This window comes from Haliaeetus albicilla, chromosome 2 (assembly GCF_947461875.1).
Source record: "Haliaeetus albicilla chromosome 2, bHalAlb1.1, whole genome shotgun sequence".
NCBI lineage: Eukaryota > Metazoa > Chordata > Aves > Accipitriformes > Accipitridae > Haliaeetus > Haliaeetus albicilla.
The window spans coordinates 80,850,920-80,865,779 of NC_091484.1; the positions used below are offsets into that span (position 1 = coordinate 80,850,920).

At 49.7% G+C, this 14,860-nt stretch overlaps 1 long non-coding RNA gene across 1 annotated transcript; it reads right to left on the reverse strand.

Moving 5' to 3' along the window:
* Window positions 1-1,844: 1,844 nt before the first annotated feature.
* On the reverse strand, window positions 1,845-14,789 carry LOC138684518 (uncharacterized). Its single transcript, XR_011323790.1, has 4 exons — window positions 11,122-14,789; window positions 8,744-8,855; window positions 7,716-7,936; window positions 1,845-1,942 (listed from the first exon to the last, which is right to left on the reverse strand). It is a non-coding gene; the product is annotated as an uncharacterized lncRNA (long non-coding RNA).
* Between the last annotated feature and the right edge of the window lie 71 nt (window positions 14,790-14,860).

Here is a 14,860-nt window from a genome sequence, read left to right on the forward strand (position 1 = left end):
AAGTTTCCTGGCAATAAGGAAGACAGTCTCCCACGCAAACCTCAAGACGTTGGCAAGCATCTTCAGGCTTCTGAGGGGGGTATGCTCAGCTATGCTATCCACCTCTCCAGCCATCGTGAGTCACATCTGGAGGGGTGAAAGATGCTGAAGCCCCCTGCCCTGCCCCAGTTATCACCGCTCACTCTGCAGGATGTAGAGTGGATCTCACCAGCTAGGACATTGTGGTAGGTTGACATAGGTTTGGGACCTGTTAAACTTTGTTTACTCTCAAATTACTCTCCTGTAACTAACCTGTTAATTGCTGTGTCCCTGCCAACATGAGAACCTTCCAGCTGGGCAGGCTGTGAGTGCCAGCAATGGCAGCAGGGACTCATCAGCTGCTGTGGGAATTTCAGCTGGTATTCTCTACCCAATCTGTAACTGAGGGTGTTTGGGGTCAGTGGGGTGACATAGTAGAGACCTGCAAGAGTGCCTGAGGGCTAACAGGGGTAGCTGTGCACCCAAGACCACATGCCTCTACCTGGAACGGCTGCACTGACCCACTGACTTTCTCCTGGACCATGCTGTCCCACTGGACAAGGTTTTGTCAGAAGCCATCACGTTGGCCCACCTGACTTATCTCCTGGACTGCACCATCTATTCTGCAAAACAGGCAAGTTGTGTCACTTGTTAAGATTAAATATAAATGTGACTAGAAGGATTTTTGAGCTTTGGGTGGGTTTTTTTGGTTGGTTTTTTTTAGGGCTGAGGGTTCTTTTGGGGGGGGAGGGTTGTTGTTGAGTTTCTTTGTTGGGGGGGCAGGAGGGAGAGTTGTTTGGGTTTTATTTTGGTGGTTGTTTGTTTGTTTTTAAATCTGAGCCCATTTAGTCTTTACCCTGTCAACTTGGTTCCAAACTGTGACAGAGTTCTTTCTAGTGTGGCTGTAGGTGTTGATCAGACAGGGAGCTAGGCTTTGCTTGTGTTCTTTTTGCTGGGTGTTTCCAGTGCAGAGAAAAGGACTATGTAAGAACTGGGAAGCCACAAAGGGTCCATGAACAAGTCCCAGGTCTGCTGGCTGCCTTCAAGAGCTGCCAGACATGTTCCCCATTGCCCCTGCACAGATACTCTATGCCCATGACCAGTTTGTAGCATCTCACTGGTGGTGCAGCACTGGGGTCACAGGCACACTTGTTCTCCAGAAGGATGCAGTAGCCGTATCTCCAGCCCCACTTTGGAATCAGTGTTCAAGCTTAACAAAGTGACTGCCCAGGCACAGGTGTAAGAGGAGGGCACGTCTAGATAGAAAACACTGACCAGAAGGATCTGATGATCCTCAGAAGGGGCTCTGGGCCTGCCTTGCCGCCCTCATTTGTTGCAGGGTCTGCTTAGGAGTCAGGCAGAAGAGGCACTCAGTGGTTCCTCCCTGTGCTCCTCTTCCCTGTCCCATTTCTACAGCAAGACCAGCAAAGAGCTGACAGGTCCAAGAGCTCCCAGACTGATGTAGACACTATGGCAGTAGATGCCACTACTGTAAGGATTTTCATATAAGCTCTGGCTCTCCCTCCAGACACAACCACAGTCCAAACACACATATAGAGACCTCTCCAGCCTCACTCACGTGGTGAGCTTCACCATGCTCACACACCACAGAACCCCATCACAAGTATATCTGTACACACATACCCAGTGGCTTTTTCTTCTGTACACACACCCCTCCCAAACCCTCTTCCCACTCAGTGGTTTGTCCCCCTTCTGTACACAGACAGTAGCCAAAACTGACAAACAGCTGTCCTCGCCCAAGACAGCAAGTACAGAGCTCATCAGAACTATTTATTATCTTTATTTCCTTCCCCCCCATGCTCCTTCCCCCCTTCTTGTCTTTCCCTTGTGCCTCCTTCACTTCTGCAGTCTCTTGCACTGCCTGGAGCCATCTTTTACCCAGCACTCTCTTCACTTACCAGTCCTGCAGAGAGAGCAAGTATGCAGGTGGTAAAAAAGGCTGCAAAGGAGGGTCATAGCAAAGAAGATAGAAACGGGTTTGGGGCAGGAGGAAGGGCTAGCCATTTGTCTGAAGCACAAAGGAAATGGGACAAATCAGGCTGAAACCAACTGGAGAAGAGTCAAGCAGGAGAAGGCAGAGGGGAGAGGCTGAATTACCTGCAGACTCCACCAGTCTCCCCTCCCTGTAGATGGGACGCACCTTGATCAGCAGCTGCAGGAGCTCACATACTTCCACTGCATGCTCCTTGGACAGCTGCAGGATGTGACACTATCAGCAGCAACGCACACAGCTTGCACTATGTGGCCTTGGCTGTAGCCATCTGACACCTTGACCAGGGTCCTAATGCCCAAGCTGCCGGTAAGAACATCCCACTCGCTTTTGGATCAGTCACTGCCAGGTCTCTGAACAAAGCAGAGAGCCCATGAGAAGACACCATGGCAGGAGGGGTGGAGAAAGCATGACAAATAGCCAGTCTCCTCTGGCCAGATGAGGGGCTGAGCACAACAGGCCCAACTTGGGGAACTTGGATACAGAGAAGGCTGGATTCTTTTAGGGATGAGGAAAAGGATAAACTAAGGAGAACTCTTAGTTTCTCTCCAACCTGTCTTTCCACCTCCTACTGCTCCTGTCACTGTAACCAAGGCCATCATCCTTCCCCCAGCCATGGGCTTGGGCACAGAATCCAAAACTTCACGCACAGTACTGTTCATGCACCCTATAAACATCCAGGAAAGGCATCTAGGAGAAACACCCTGACTGCTGGGCTGAGGCCAGGTCCCTAGTCATCACACCCAGAATGCTGGCAGAGGGCAGGCAGTGCTTTCGCACTCAGGCGGTTTCACAGACCTTGGGCTGAGTGGGTGTGCGTTTCTGCCTTTGCACCAGCTACCCTGGAGATTTCCTCCTATTCCCAAGGCTAACAACAAAAATACCAAAACCACCCCACCACAAAAAAAACCAAACCAAAAAACACCACCAAAAACCCCACCAAAAACGAACAACAAAACACAAAACCACCAAAACACAAAAACCACAAAGCACAACCAACCACACACACATACACACACACCCTCCTCCCAGCAGAGCCTTTCTTTCATGTTTGATAGAGCTCTGGCATCTGCCCTGGCCCCACAGCAAAAGAGGTCCTTTACTTGCTCTGCCTGACAGGTCACAGGAGGGAAGTCAGGACCATCTGTCCCCTCAGCACTGTCATCTGGCAGGAGTTGTCCAGCTACTGGCACAAAGCTTTACCTTCAAATCCAGTTTACTGAACCCACTCACTGCACAATCCATAGTGGGCTGCATAGTCTGCGTGAGGAAAAAAAGCAGGCTCCTCCTCACTGGTTTTGTATAATACCTTCAGATCAGGTGCACAAGGGCCTGTCTGATGCACAGATCAGCAGCACCCAATCCTCTGGCCTCAGTGATTTCAGGGCATTTAGCAAGTCCTTCCTCAGATCCTTTGGATCTGTCTGTGAGGAAAAAGAGGGTCCTCAAAGGTCAGAGTGAAGGGGATCAGGTGCAATCGCATGACCCAAGGCTGACCAGAGGGAAGAAGATGCACATCCTTGGGAAAAAAAAAAAAAAAAAAAAGTGTTGCAATTTTTTTCAGCTGTCTGCTTCTAAACATTGTTGCTCTTACTGCAGAAGATTTGTTTTCTCTCTTGCTAAATCATCGATTTGTTTTATGATTACACCTGCCTTGTGTCTGGAGACAAGTTGAATGGAGTAAAATCAGAAATGTTACAGTGTATTTCTTGTATGATATAACAGGTCATGAGAGACATGTTGGAACATCTCAGAGACATTAGAGGAGTTCAGAGGATCAAGTCCTGTCTGCAGGTTTGCATGGGGTCAGAGGCTGACAGTCATTGGCTTTTGGAAAAGCACTCCCTAGAGCACACACAGGCAATCACCCCCAACCCACCTACCCCCTCTAGACGTGGGGACCACCCACTGTTGGTACACCTCCAGACATCACACCTTCCCCACAAGAAGCAGTAACTAAGGACAGAGCAAGGAGAACAAGGTTGAGTGGATAACTCATCTATCTCCCCATGCGAGAGATGTTAAAACAAAACTGAGGTAACCAGCCCCACAGCAGCTACCCAAATTGGTATAAAGAGACAAGGTGGGAATGTGTCCACGATGTGGGACAGAACAAGGGTGTTGGAACTGGAATCTCTAGCCCAACAGTAATGTAAGTGTATCCATTTACACATGCTCATGTGCATGACAAAGCATGTCTGACCCCAGAAGACAGACTTAGGGAGAGTACCTTGTTACTCACAAAGTCATCTGTGTAAACTACAAGCCTAAAGATGTAGCATACGGCCCTATCAGGTCAGAGGCTACGCAGGAAACCATGATTTTATGCAGATATTAGCTGCTGATATACATTAACATGATGTATTAAATGCTGCCACCTTCAAAAGGTCCTGATGACACAGAGTAACACTGGAGCCCATACTGTGCACTTTGTTTTCAAGTCTTGAACTATTAGCTCTTCATTTTCTACCTTAAGCATTAATAAATGCTGGTTTTGTTTTACTGTTAAACCTGCTGGGTATACAGAAGCTGCTGCACTGGATTGAAGCCAAAAGCAAAGTACACACCTCTACAATACAGTAGATGAAAGGAAAGAGGGATCCAAAAGAACTTGTACCCTGAGCATAAGAAGGGGGACCAGCAGCTAGATCCTGCTAGTCTGCAAAAGGTTAATGCAATAACTGTCATAGCCAGCTGCTGCTGTTTTGGGAAAGCCTTTACTCCAGCAAGCACAAAGAGTCCCTTCTGTAAGCAGAGGTAGCAGAGAGAGACCTCACAGAGGTTCAGACCAGGCTCCAAGGAAAGAATAAGTAGAACGTGTCTGATCCAACATTACTGAGCTGAAGCCTTCATTCAGAAGTAGGGCCATGAGATGTGGGAACTGAGTTAAAAGACCCTCTTGTGGGTAGAGGAGGTTATCCTTCAAACATATCTTGGGACTGCACTTGCACAGCAGGACATGGGTTGGAGCAGTAGCCGCCCTCACTAATACCTTCTCTGCTGCTCAGGAGCAACTTGCTATGGCAAAAAGTCATTCAGAAGAGCTCTCCAGGCTGACTCACTTCTGACACAAGCAAGCCAGCTTCTCATGGCAAAGGCCCTGACAAGGATAGCACATGGCAGGGATTGTGAATTGCATTATTAGAAATTGATGGGTTTCTAACCCAGCTGGAAGGGAAGTTTGAATATACATACTGACAGCCCACCTATCTCTCTCTAGGTTTTACCTCCTTCTCCCCAGGAGATTTCTTACAAAATTAATTTTCTTCATTCCCAACCCAGATTACTGACAGCTGCAGCAACTTTGCTAGCTGCAGTGTCAGAAGCAGGTGACAGAGGCCTTAACCACAGGTAGAGTACGGGGGTCTGAGTGGGGAATACCAGCAGAAACTTAGCCCAAACAGTCAATTCCAGGTGATCCAGTCCCAACTCTACCCACAGCCTTGCTCAATTACTAGTTCACTAGCTATGCATTCCTACCCATGACACACAGGGCTCTTTTCCTGACCTTACTGCCTTCTTTGCCTCGTGTGGCTTCTCATCTTCTTGGTCCACTGCCACATTCAGTACCTGTGACTCCTCTCTCAACAGCTCATCATTAATCTGGAGAAAAGACAACATCAACATAGCACCTGGTAGACTCCTTGTTCGCCTCTAACACCCCACTGTTCTTCAGCTCTAACCAGGAACACTGTCCCTAGAGGCCACAGCACACGTTAGTCATTCCCAGTCTAACTCCCTCCAACACATGGACACAGGTTGCACAGAGCAGTGGTAAGTTGAGCTTCCTCTGGGAAGAAACAGCCATGAACACCTTCCTAAGCCTGTGGGCTCTGCTCTCGAACCTCATGAATCACAAAAGCCTTTCCATTCCCCTTCAGCATCTCCAAGCAAAACACCTACAGTTGCCAAATAAGAAGGTCCACAGGGCACATTCAAGACAATGAGGGCCCACACCCCTCACCTGCAGGCAAATCTCTTTTTACACCTCTTTTCTGTGTCTTGATCAGCTTCAGGTCATAGTGCTGGACTCGGTCTGCAAAGATGGGGCAGCTGAACTTCACCAGACTCCTATCAGCTCCATTTTGCCCTACCTCCCAAAGGCACTGTGGCTGTTACCTTAGGTCTCCCTATCTCCATACCACATCTATCAGGAGAACATCTCATCACATCTGATCCCTTCATTCATTGTCATGTCATGCCCTTCCTGCTTGCATTTCAGCCCACTGCCACCACCAGGGAAGAACTGCTGCCTTCCCCACAGCAGAGCCCACCCTGTTCCCTACAGCACCTCTGAGCCATCCCCTTGGGAGGGCAGCTGCACAGGCAGCTCACAGACATGCAACACAGCCTGGCTTGGATGAGCTGAACCACAATACACATGAAAAATAAAGCTTGGCAGACAGAGCAGCAGGTTCTCCCCACCTCCAACACACCAGACAAGACTCTGGGTCTCAGCAAGGAAAGCCAAGCATCCCATGCATGTGCAAATCCAAATGCCTGTATTTGGCATTGCCCACCATCCACACCAAGATGTGCTAATAAGCAAGCACCTGGAAACCCAAGATGGGCTCATGCCTCTTGCACCACAGCTGTGGCCACAAGAAGCGGCAAGCAGAGAGCAGATACCCAAAGCCCTACGCATAGAAGACAAAGTATAGTGTCCTGAAGAATAAACCCACCACAGACAGTCCTATTCTTTGAAAGCAAGGCTAAGGTTTCAGCTGAAGCCTTACTACTCATAGGCACATGCAGAGGGAGGGAACAATCAGGGCAATACACCACACAAAACCATGTACAAACTCATGCATATAAACCCTGCAAAGTTCCAGCCATTAAGTATCAGCTTCTGGTTTCATGATCTGTGTTGCATTTACAGCAGCCCCAGTCCCCTCCCAACCACAGCATGCAGCCCTCTTACTTGGACAGTACATTGTGAATGCTCCATTGATTGCTGGCAGGAACATGGATGAAGGCAGCACCTCCAGGCTCAGTGCAAAGCACTTCCTTGCCCAAGATTATATCAGTTACCACCCCTTCAGCATACGGCTGTGGGACTCAACCCCTCCATCCTTAGACCATTCTGCCACATATGTTTCCCAAATGCACTGGAAATTCAGACCCACCAGCCCTGGGGTGGGATGGGACAATTCCACCTTCTGAGAACATCTGCTGCCTCAGCCACAGACAGGCCCCATGTTTTATACCCTGCCCTTCCTCCTCCAACTTGACAACCTTTGCCCCTACTCCAGCTTTGCTTCTGCCCTGATATCTGCTCAGCGGTCTTTTCTGAGAAAAGGATGCTAGAGCCATCCATTTCCTATTCAGGAAAGCAGCCAGCAAAGTTGCTGTGCAAGGGACATAGATGTCAGAACCCAACATGCCCTTAAGTATACATGGGGGCTTGATCCTCACCTCACTAACGTTTGGTCACAAGGTGGCACCAAGCAAAACCACAGCTGGGACCCTGGCTAGAAGGGACTGAACATGATCAGGAGGGAGAGGACAAGGGGGGAACACAGAATACTGCTCATGCCACCAAGGCCAAAGGGACAAGGATAAAGTGGTACCAGGAGCCTTGTACTACCACATAGTATTTCTATTTTGCACAGATGGGGAGGACAGTGGAGGGTGCCCATGCAGCAGCTGGAGAGGAATGGGGGTAGAGGAATAGCAGCAAGACTACCCTCCCATTCAGCCACTAGCCAGCATTCAAGGAACCACTGCTGAAGCTGCTGCTCCATCTGCTCCCTCGTGCCTAGTCCCTCCAGTTCACACAGCTTCCTGTGGACATTCAAGAGCACATGCAAGAGCTTCATAGTCAGCCTGGCACAAGAGCTGCAACTCTTCTTCCAGCTGTGCCCAGAGCACAGCAGCTGAAAGCCTTGGGGCTGCAGGGTCTGGAGCCTGCAATAATTGCAAGCCAACAATTGCAAGGGCTTGTCAGAAAGTAAGCACGGTTCTACATTGAGCACAGGTGAAGGACAGGACACCTGAGCAGCAGTCCCATCACCAAGCATGCCCCACACATCCCCATTCCAAAGGCCACCACCCAACTGCTCTGACCATGCCCCTTGCTCCTTTTGCAGCAGATGACACCAGGCCTGCCTTATCAAGTAAATTTCTCCCTAGTGCCAAGCAGAAGCAGCCATGGTGGGGAAGAAACATTAGGAGCATCAGAAAGAGGTTGTGTGGGGAGTGAGCAGCGTGCGTGTAAACGAGCCTGTAACGAGTTTGTAATATGCATGTGTGGCGCGGCCTGCGCAGCGTCATCACAATGGCACAGGCACTTTCCCGCCTCATTGCCTCCCAAATGGATTTTAAATATCATTCCGAGGACACAATTATTTAAAACGCTGAACTAAACACTCGCTAATGGGAAAACGGCGTGTGGCCTGCAGCAGCCATTCCTCATGGGGCCACTCTGCCCATGTCATCCTCTTCTCCAGCCCCATACCCTGCATGGGGCCACATGGAAGCATCCTCCTCCCACTTGGAGATCATGCAGGGTACCGCTAGGTAACTGTCCTGAGCCCGGCCCAATACACATTGCTTATGTGAGAACACGCTTTTTGTCCCCATCCCATTTCTGTCCTCGGGCCCCAGAGGAGCACTCTGCCCTGTCCCAAGCTTCTCAGCACTGGAGGCACCATGAGTCAGTCACTGGGGCTCTAACAGTCCCTGGCTGCAGCTCCATATCAGGAAGCACCTTACCAGACAGCAGGTCTTTCAGTCTCCCCCCGTGTTCAGCAGCAGGTAATACAGGGCTATACAAGGAGAGGACATTAGAACAAGGATGCGTTCTGACCCCCGTTGTTATATGGCCCTGGAAACTATAGATATCAAATAAGACTTACTTTTTCACATAATTAACTTCTGAATACCTCCCCCACCCCCACTGCACAATCCCGAGGAGGGGAGATGAAGGAAGCAGCATTATTGTTGGCTGCATCCAGGACTCCCGAGTGAACAGAGTATGAAGATAGAGAACAAGGAAACAAACTATTTGCAACAATTCTTGCTGGGGAGAACATAGATAGAGACACAGCTTCAAGGATGCCATGGATCCTCAGCCCCATTACAGTGCTGGCAGGATCAGGGATAACAGCAATGTGTGTGCTCATGGGGGAGTGTCTGCCTGACCTCTGATCATCACTCATCTCCCATTCTCCAGGCAGGGATTCTGGGCCACCATGAGTTACAGACTCAGAGTTACCATTACTCAGAGACAACAGCCTACCTCAGACCAAACCAGAAAAGGGAAGGGACATAGACCAGCACTGTCCCCACACACCAGAAGCTGAGCACAGAGAGGATGAGAGTACCTTGCTGGAACCCTGGCTGCACTTCAGAGGTTCATATTTTAACAGCCTTGGCATCACCAGAGCTATCCATCACCAGCTCATTTTCCTCTGAGTGCTGAACCATTCCTGCCTATGCTATTTGGAACAGTGTCTAATGATGCACCAGAGCAGCCACCTGGCAGCACTGCTGCCAAGGGACACAACAACATGGGAAGAGAAACGCACAGAGGTCTGCACACTGGTGCCAGCCTCCATTGCCCAAAAAGCTCCCTCCCCTCATACCTGCACCACTCATCATAGACCAGAGAAGATGCTCTGCCTCACGGTCCCCCACCCCATAAGAGAAAAGAGCACATACTCTTAAGCTATTGCGCTCTTACAAAAAGGAAGATAGAGAACACAGGCATTACTGATATTATGAACACTTTGATTCACTTTGTCACACTATAGTGTTCTTTTTGAGGGGTTTCAAGAGTGGACCAAGGCAAAAAAAAAAAAAAAAAAAGGATGCTTGTAGCTCATAGGATTGTATAGGTTGGCAAGAACAAATCAGACGGACATCGACATGGGGCCAGGGACATGCAACATGACAATGCTGCAGTGTTGCAGCACTAAGAACTCACTGGGAGACTTGCAAGGACACATGCAGACCTGGAAAGACAGACTCATACGGACCAAGGCAGTCCCAAGACACTTCGGAAGAGTGCCTGTATGGGATCCAAGTTAAGGTTTGCTTTTTACTGTGACATCAGTGCATCTGGGTCATTCTCACAGTGACCAATATCTTGTGAATCCCTGCTGGTTGGCAGAGTCTACCCCCTCCTCCCAAAACAACTTAATTCAGATGTCACCTGATCCACTAGAGCATCATGGCACAAACAGGGCATGGAGCCACAAGGCCAGTCTGGAAGAAGCTGAGCTGTGGAGCAGTCCTTACAAAAGCTAATCTGTGGTAAGCATGCAGAGTGATCCCTCAGGAAAGGAAGACTGTGTACTACATCCTGTGCAGGTATATCAGGGCAGCTCCATGGGGACATACTGTGGGGAAACAAGCAGCATGACCCCTGCACAGCAAAAGATGAACCTACCCCCATATGTGAAATGCAAAAAAAAAAAAAAAAAAAAAAGATAATCTGGGCAGGTTCAGTGCAGAACTCATCATTCCAAGAGCAACCATCTCCTTCTGCCTCTCAAGGCTGGTGCATCTACACTGCAGGCTGCCCTTCCACATCTGTGGGGAAATGCAGGGATGTAGTAGGAGGGACACGAGGCCAATCACCAACCCCATTCTTCCAACCTTTGGGGCAACTGGGGAGGGGGTGGGGAGGAGAAGACATGAAGCAGGATGCACAGATTAGAGAATTGGAGAATCAAGCACCTGCGCCACTAAAGCCTCACTCCTCTTGGGCTCACCCAGTGCTAGATGCTCTACCAGACACTTCCAGAAGACAGCCGCTCACCCACACAGATGGGCTGTTATCTGCTAAGAGAGCCAGGATATTACAGAGGGAAGTTGCATGGTCCACATGCCCATTTAGAGCTGGGCAGCACCAGCCTCCTGCCCATGCAGTGCAATATATTTGACATCAGGTAGTCAGAGAGAACCACCTCCAGGGCAGAAGCAGAACTGCAGTTCCAAGCTGTTCATGAGCACTCTCCATCCCACAAAAACCACAACTGCACATCCTAAGCTAGGGAAATGGGAGTGCTGCTGGAAAGGGAAGCAAACACAGACGCTGTGGCCTGGGGAGCAATAGAACAGACTGGGCCAGGAGATGGACTGCTCACCTCCTAGATGCAAACGGCAGCCTGCTCACAATCCCGCTCTTTGGCCAGACTCTCCCAGGCCTGCCTCTGACATGCCGGATCCGTCCGAGTCTCCCCCATGAACCTGGCTCGCAGGCAGGTCTGACACAGGCGCTCTGCCACCTGCACCAGCTGCACAGCCTCTCCCCACAGCACAACCAGCCGCAAGGGCTGGAGGAAAGAAAAGCAGTACAGCCCTCTTGGGCGAGATGCTGCTGCAACACCTGCGCTCAGGACCAGTTCTGGCTTGCAGGCAGGGCGCTGAAGAAAAGAGCCCTCTTCAATGCCGTCCTACAGTCAAAGGGAAACAGAGCACCCAGTACAACCCCTTCCCTCCCTCCCCCAGCCAGCCCCACACCATAACAACAGGGCTGGGACTGAAGGCAATGTGCTCAGTCCCAGTTCTGCTGCCTCCTGGACTCTCTCCAGGAGCATCACGTACATCTTGTCTGGCCCACGCTACTGAGCCAGACTGACCCCAGTCAGACACAGACAAGCACCTGTCAGAGCTCCACAGCTCACGAGACTCAGCATCACCTCACAAGCTTTGTGAAGTCCAGGATTGCCCCACATACTGTCACCTAGAACCTACCAGAGCTCTGGCTCCTCCTGACACTCCTACCCTGATTTTTGCTGCCACCAGAAGACCTTAGAACCAGGCATCCAGTCCCAGCGTGAAGCTGGTAAAGGGCCTCCTCCACATCTCCACTCAGAATATAGCCCACATCTTCCCTTTGCTTCACCACAGACTCTGAGGTAGCACCTCCACGCAGGAACCCAGGGACAGCCCTGCACACCCTGAGAAGGTGCTGAACTCCTGGGGCAGTCAGGCTGTCCCACTACAGGCCAGGAGGTCCCACGCTCCACCACCACTCTGGACACAGCACTCAGCCCTGTGGGCTGCTCAGCATCCACATGGACAGACAGAATCTTCTAATGGTCCCTTCAGGGCCTGGGCTTGCTCACATAGGAAGCACCTGGGGATATGGACTCCCCAGTCAGCCCAAGGAAAAACAGACAGGGTCCATCGTTAACATGATGGTCCAAGGCAGAACACAGGACGCTCAGTCCTAGCCCAGTTTATACCCCTGCAGGACAAAGTTGTCTCTTCAAAGCTACTGGAAACAAGAAGAGATATGTCCACAAGTCCTAGAAGGAAAATACCCTTTGTTTCTCCTGCCAGGCCATCTCCTTTTGCACTGTTTCTTCCTCCCCCATCTGAAAGGGAGAAATTTTTCACCAGGAGGAAAAAAAAACCAAACAAAAAAGCCAAAACCCAACAACCCACCAGAAAAGCCAAAACGCCTTTGCAAACAGTTTATAAACATAAGAAAAACCTTCTACCCACTGCTAACTGCATCCCACTGACACAGAGGGATTTGGTCTCTGCTCTGACTAGTACAAACTGATAAACAGCATGCTGATAAACCTGAGCTGGTGCAAAGAGGCCCAGCACAGTAAGGAAGCACTTCAGGAAGAACAGCAGGAAACTCAGACAACACAAGCTTTTAGCACTCAGGAACCTGAAAACTGAAGTAAGAAGTTTGGAGAACTGTGGAAGAGTCTGCTCTGCTTCCCAGAACGACCCTAGCTTTCCACAAGTATACCCTGCAGTCTCTGCTCCTAGTTGTATTTGGTTGTTTTCAAAGGCAGCTGTTCATCCAGTCCTACCAAACAACCCAGATGGCCACAGTTCAAACTGCCTCACAATTTGTGATGCAAAGATTAAAGACATTATCTGTGTTTTTATACATTTATTTGCAGGCAGCCAACAGGAGGTTTTGCTTTTTTAGTTGCATAAGACTGAATAGCAACTCCTGCAGGACTGCACAGGAAGGAAAGTCTCCATTTATGATCCCTGTTAACAACTTGCTGAGAACTGGGTAGCTCAGAGAAATCAACCTGTTATTGGGTGCTCCATAGTTGACAAATAGAGCTAATTAAAGCCAAAGCAAATCTTTCTAAAAATTATAAGTGACAAGTCTGTGATGTTATCAATCAAGCCTGTGATTTGGTAAAATAAGATATACTCTACATAAACCACTTCAATTACTTATGTTCCAACTCCTTAATTTATTATCAAGCAAGTCTTAGAGCAGGTTTCTTTTATTTTGCCTGGAACCAATTCTAGCCTAACTGACCCAGACCTAATGATGCTATCCTCCTTTTCCAGTGCAACACGTTTCCTCTGATCTGGTTTCAGCTAGGATAGAGTTAATTGTCTTTCCAGTAGCTGGTACAGTGCTATGTTTTTGATCCTTTACTTACAATTTCCTGCTACTCCAGTTTGGTTTTGGGGTTTTGTGGTTTTTTTTTTTTTTAATAAATGCCAGAAGACCAGAGAACTCCAGCCCATTTTTTCAAAACCCAGGTAAAAGTTATGGACATACTGACCTTGAAGCAGTTGCCCCATATAGCTGCTATTTAACAACTTTTTTTTTTTACCTAAAAATGAACAAGGAAGTAGCTTTTTTTTGTTTTAATAACAACTTTCTTTAATCAAATAGAAAAAAGTTTATTAGAAACAGATGGTATTTCTGCATTTACTGTGTACTTTGCCATTCCAAGATTTTTTTGTTGCTCTTTACATGTAGAATCTTGCATTCATTTCTCCACTACCTGCACATCCTTTTAACTACCTTTATGCCTACAGTTGCCAAGTATTTTCCACTTACCATCTATCCTACACTTTCATTACGCCACCCTCCAACATCCCAGTTGCAGCTTTCTCTGAAGCAGGTTTGATTTTTCAGTTCAACTTTGAGCTCCCTTCATCAACAGGTCCCAACTCTACACACATCTGAAAAGGCTTCAGAATACATTTTATCTTGCCCCCCACCTTCTTGAAGCTAATTTGAGAGAAAACTTTACTTACGCTTTTCCTCCTTTGAAGTGTGACATCATTAACACAAAAGTTTTCCATCTGCTCATCATGCTTATGATGAGGACAAGACCTCAATAGCAACCAGCTTCAAAGTCCAGTGGCTAGTTCATCTGTATTTGATGTAAAGGGGCCAGACTACAGGTAACTCGTTGGAGCTGCAAAAGGTTGTACTGGAAGACTGCAGAATATTTAGGCACCACAACCACCTCACCAGTTTGTATCAGGCTTCCAGCTTGCGCTCCCCACGCTGAGGTTCCCCCGTAACTTCCTTAAAGGAGCACGCGGAAGGCAATTCAACCAGTACCCTGTGAAAAACTGACAAGTTTGGGCTCAAGCCTCCTCCTGGATCGCTAGTTAAAACCCATCCCGCGCACCCCTGGGTGCTTGAAAGCTCCCCCAGCGCCAAGAGCACGCTTCACCTCCGCGGACGCCCGCGCCCTCCCCGCTCAAGGACGGGCTGGCAATTCGCACGCGTCCCCCTCAGGAAACACCCAACCGCTTCCCGCGGGACCCCCGCGCTAAGCCTCCTCTCACCGACGGCAGCTCCCAGCTCCTCTCCCGGGCCGGAGACGCCACCACCGCCCGCGAGGAGAGCCGTCCTTCCCGTTCTCCTCTCCGCGCCCGCACCGGCAGCCGCAGCCCGGGCACCCCCTCCCACCGCAGCCGCGCAGGCGAAGGCAGCGGCCGCTCGGCACCGAGTCAGCAGCGGGAGAGGGTGACGGGCAGGACAGGAGCAGAAGCCTCCCCGCGCCTCCCGCCCCGGCTGAAAGCTCCGGCCCAGCTCCGCGGGACACCCCCCCACCCACCGCGCTCGCTCCCGCGGAGCCCAGCGCCCGC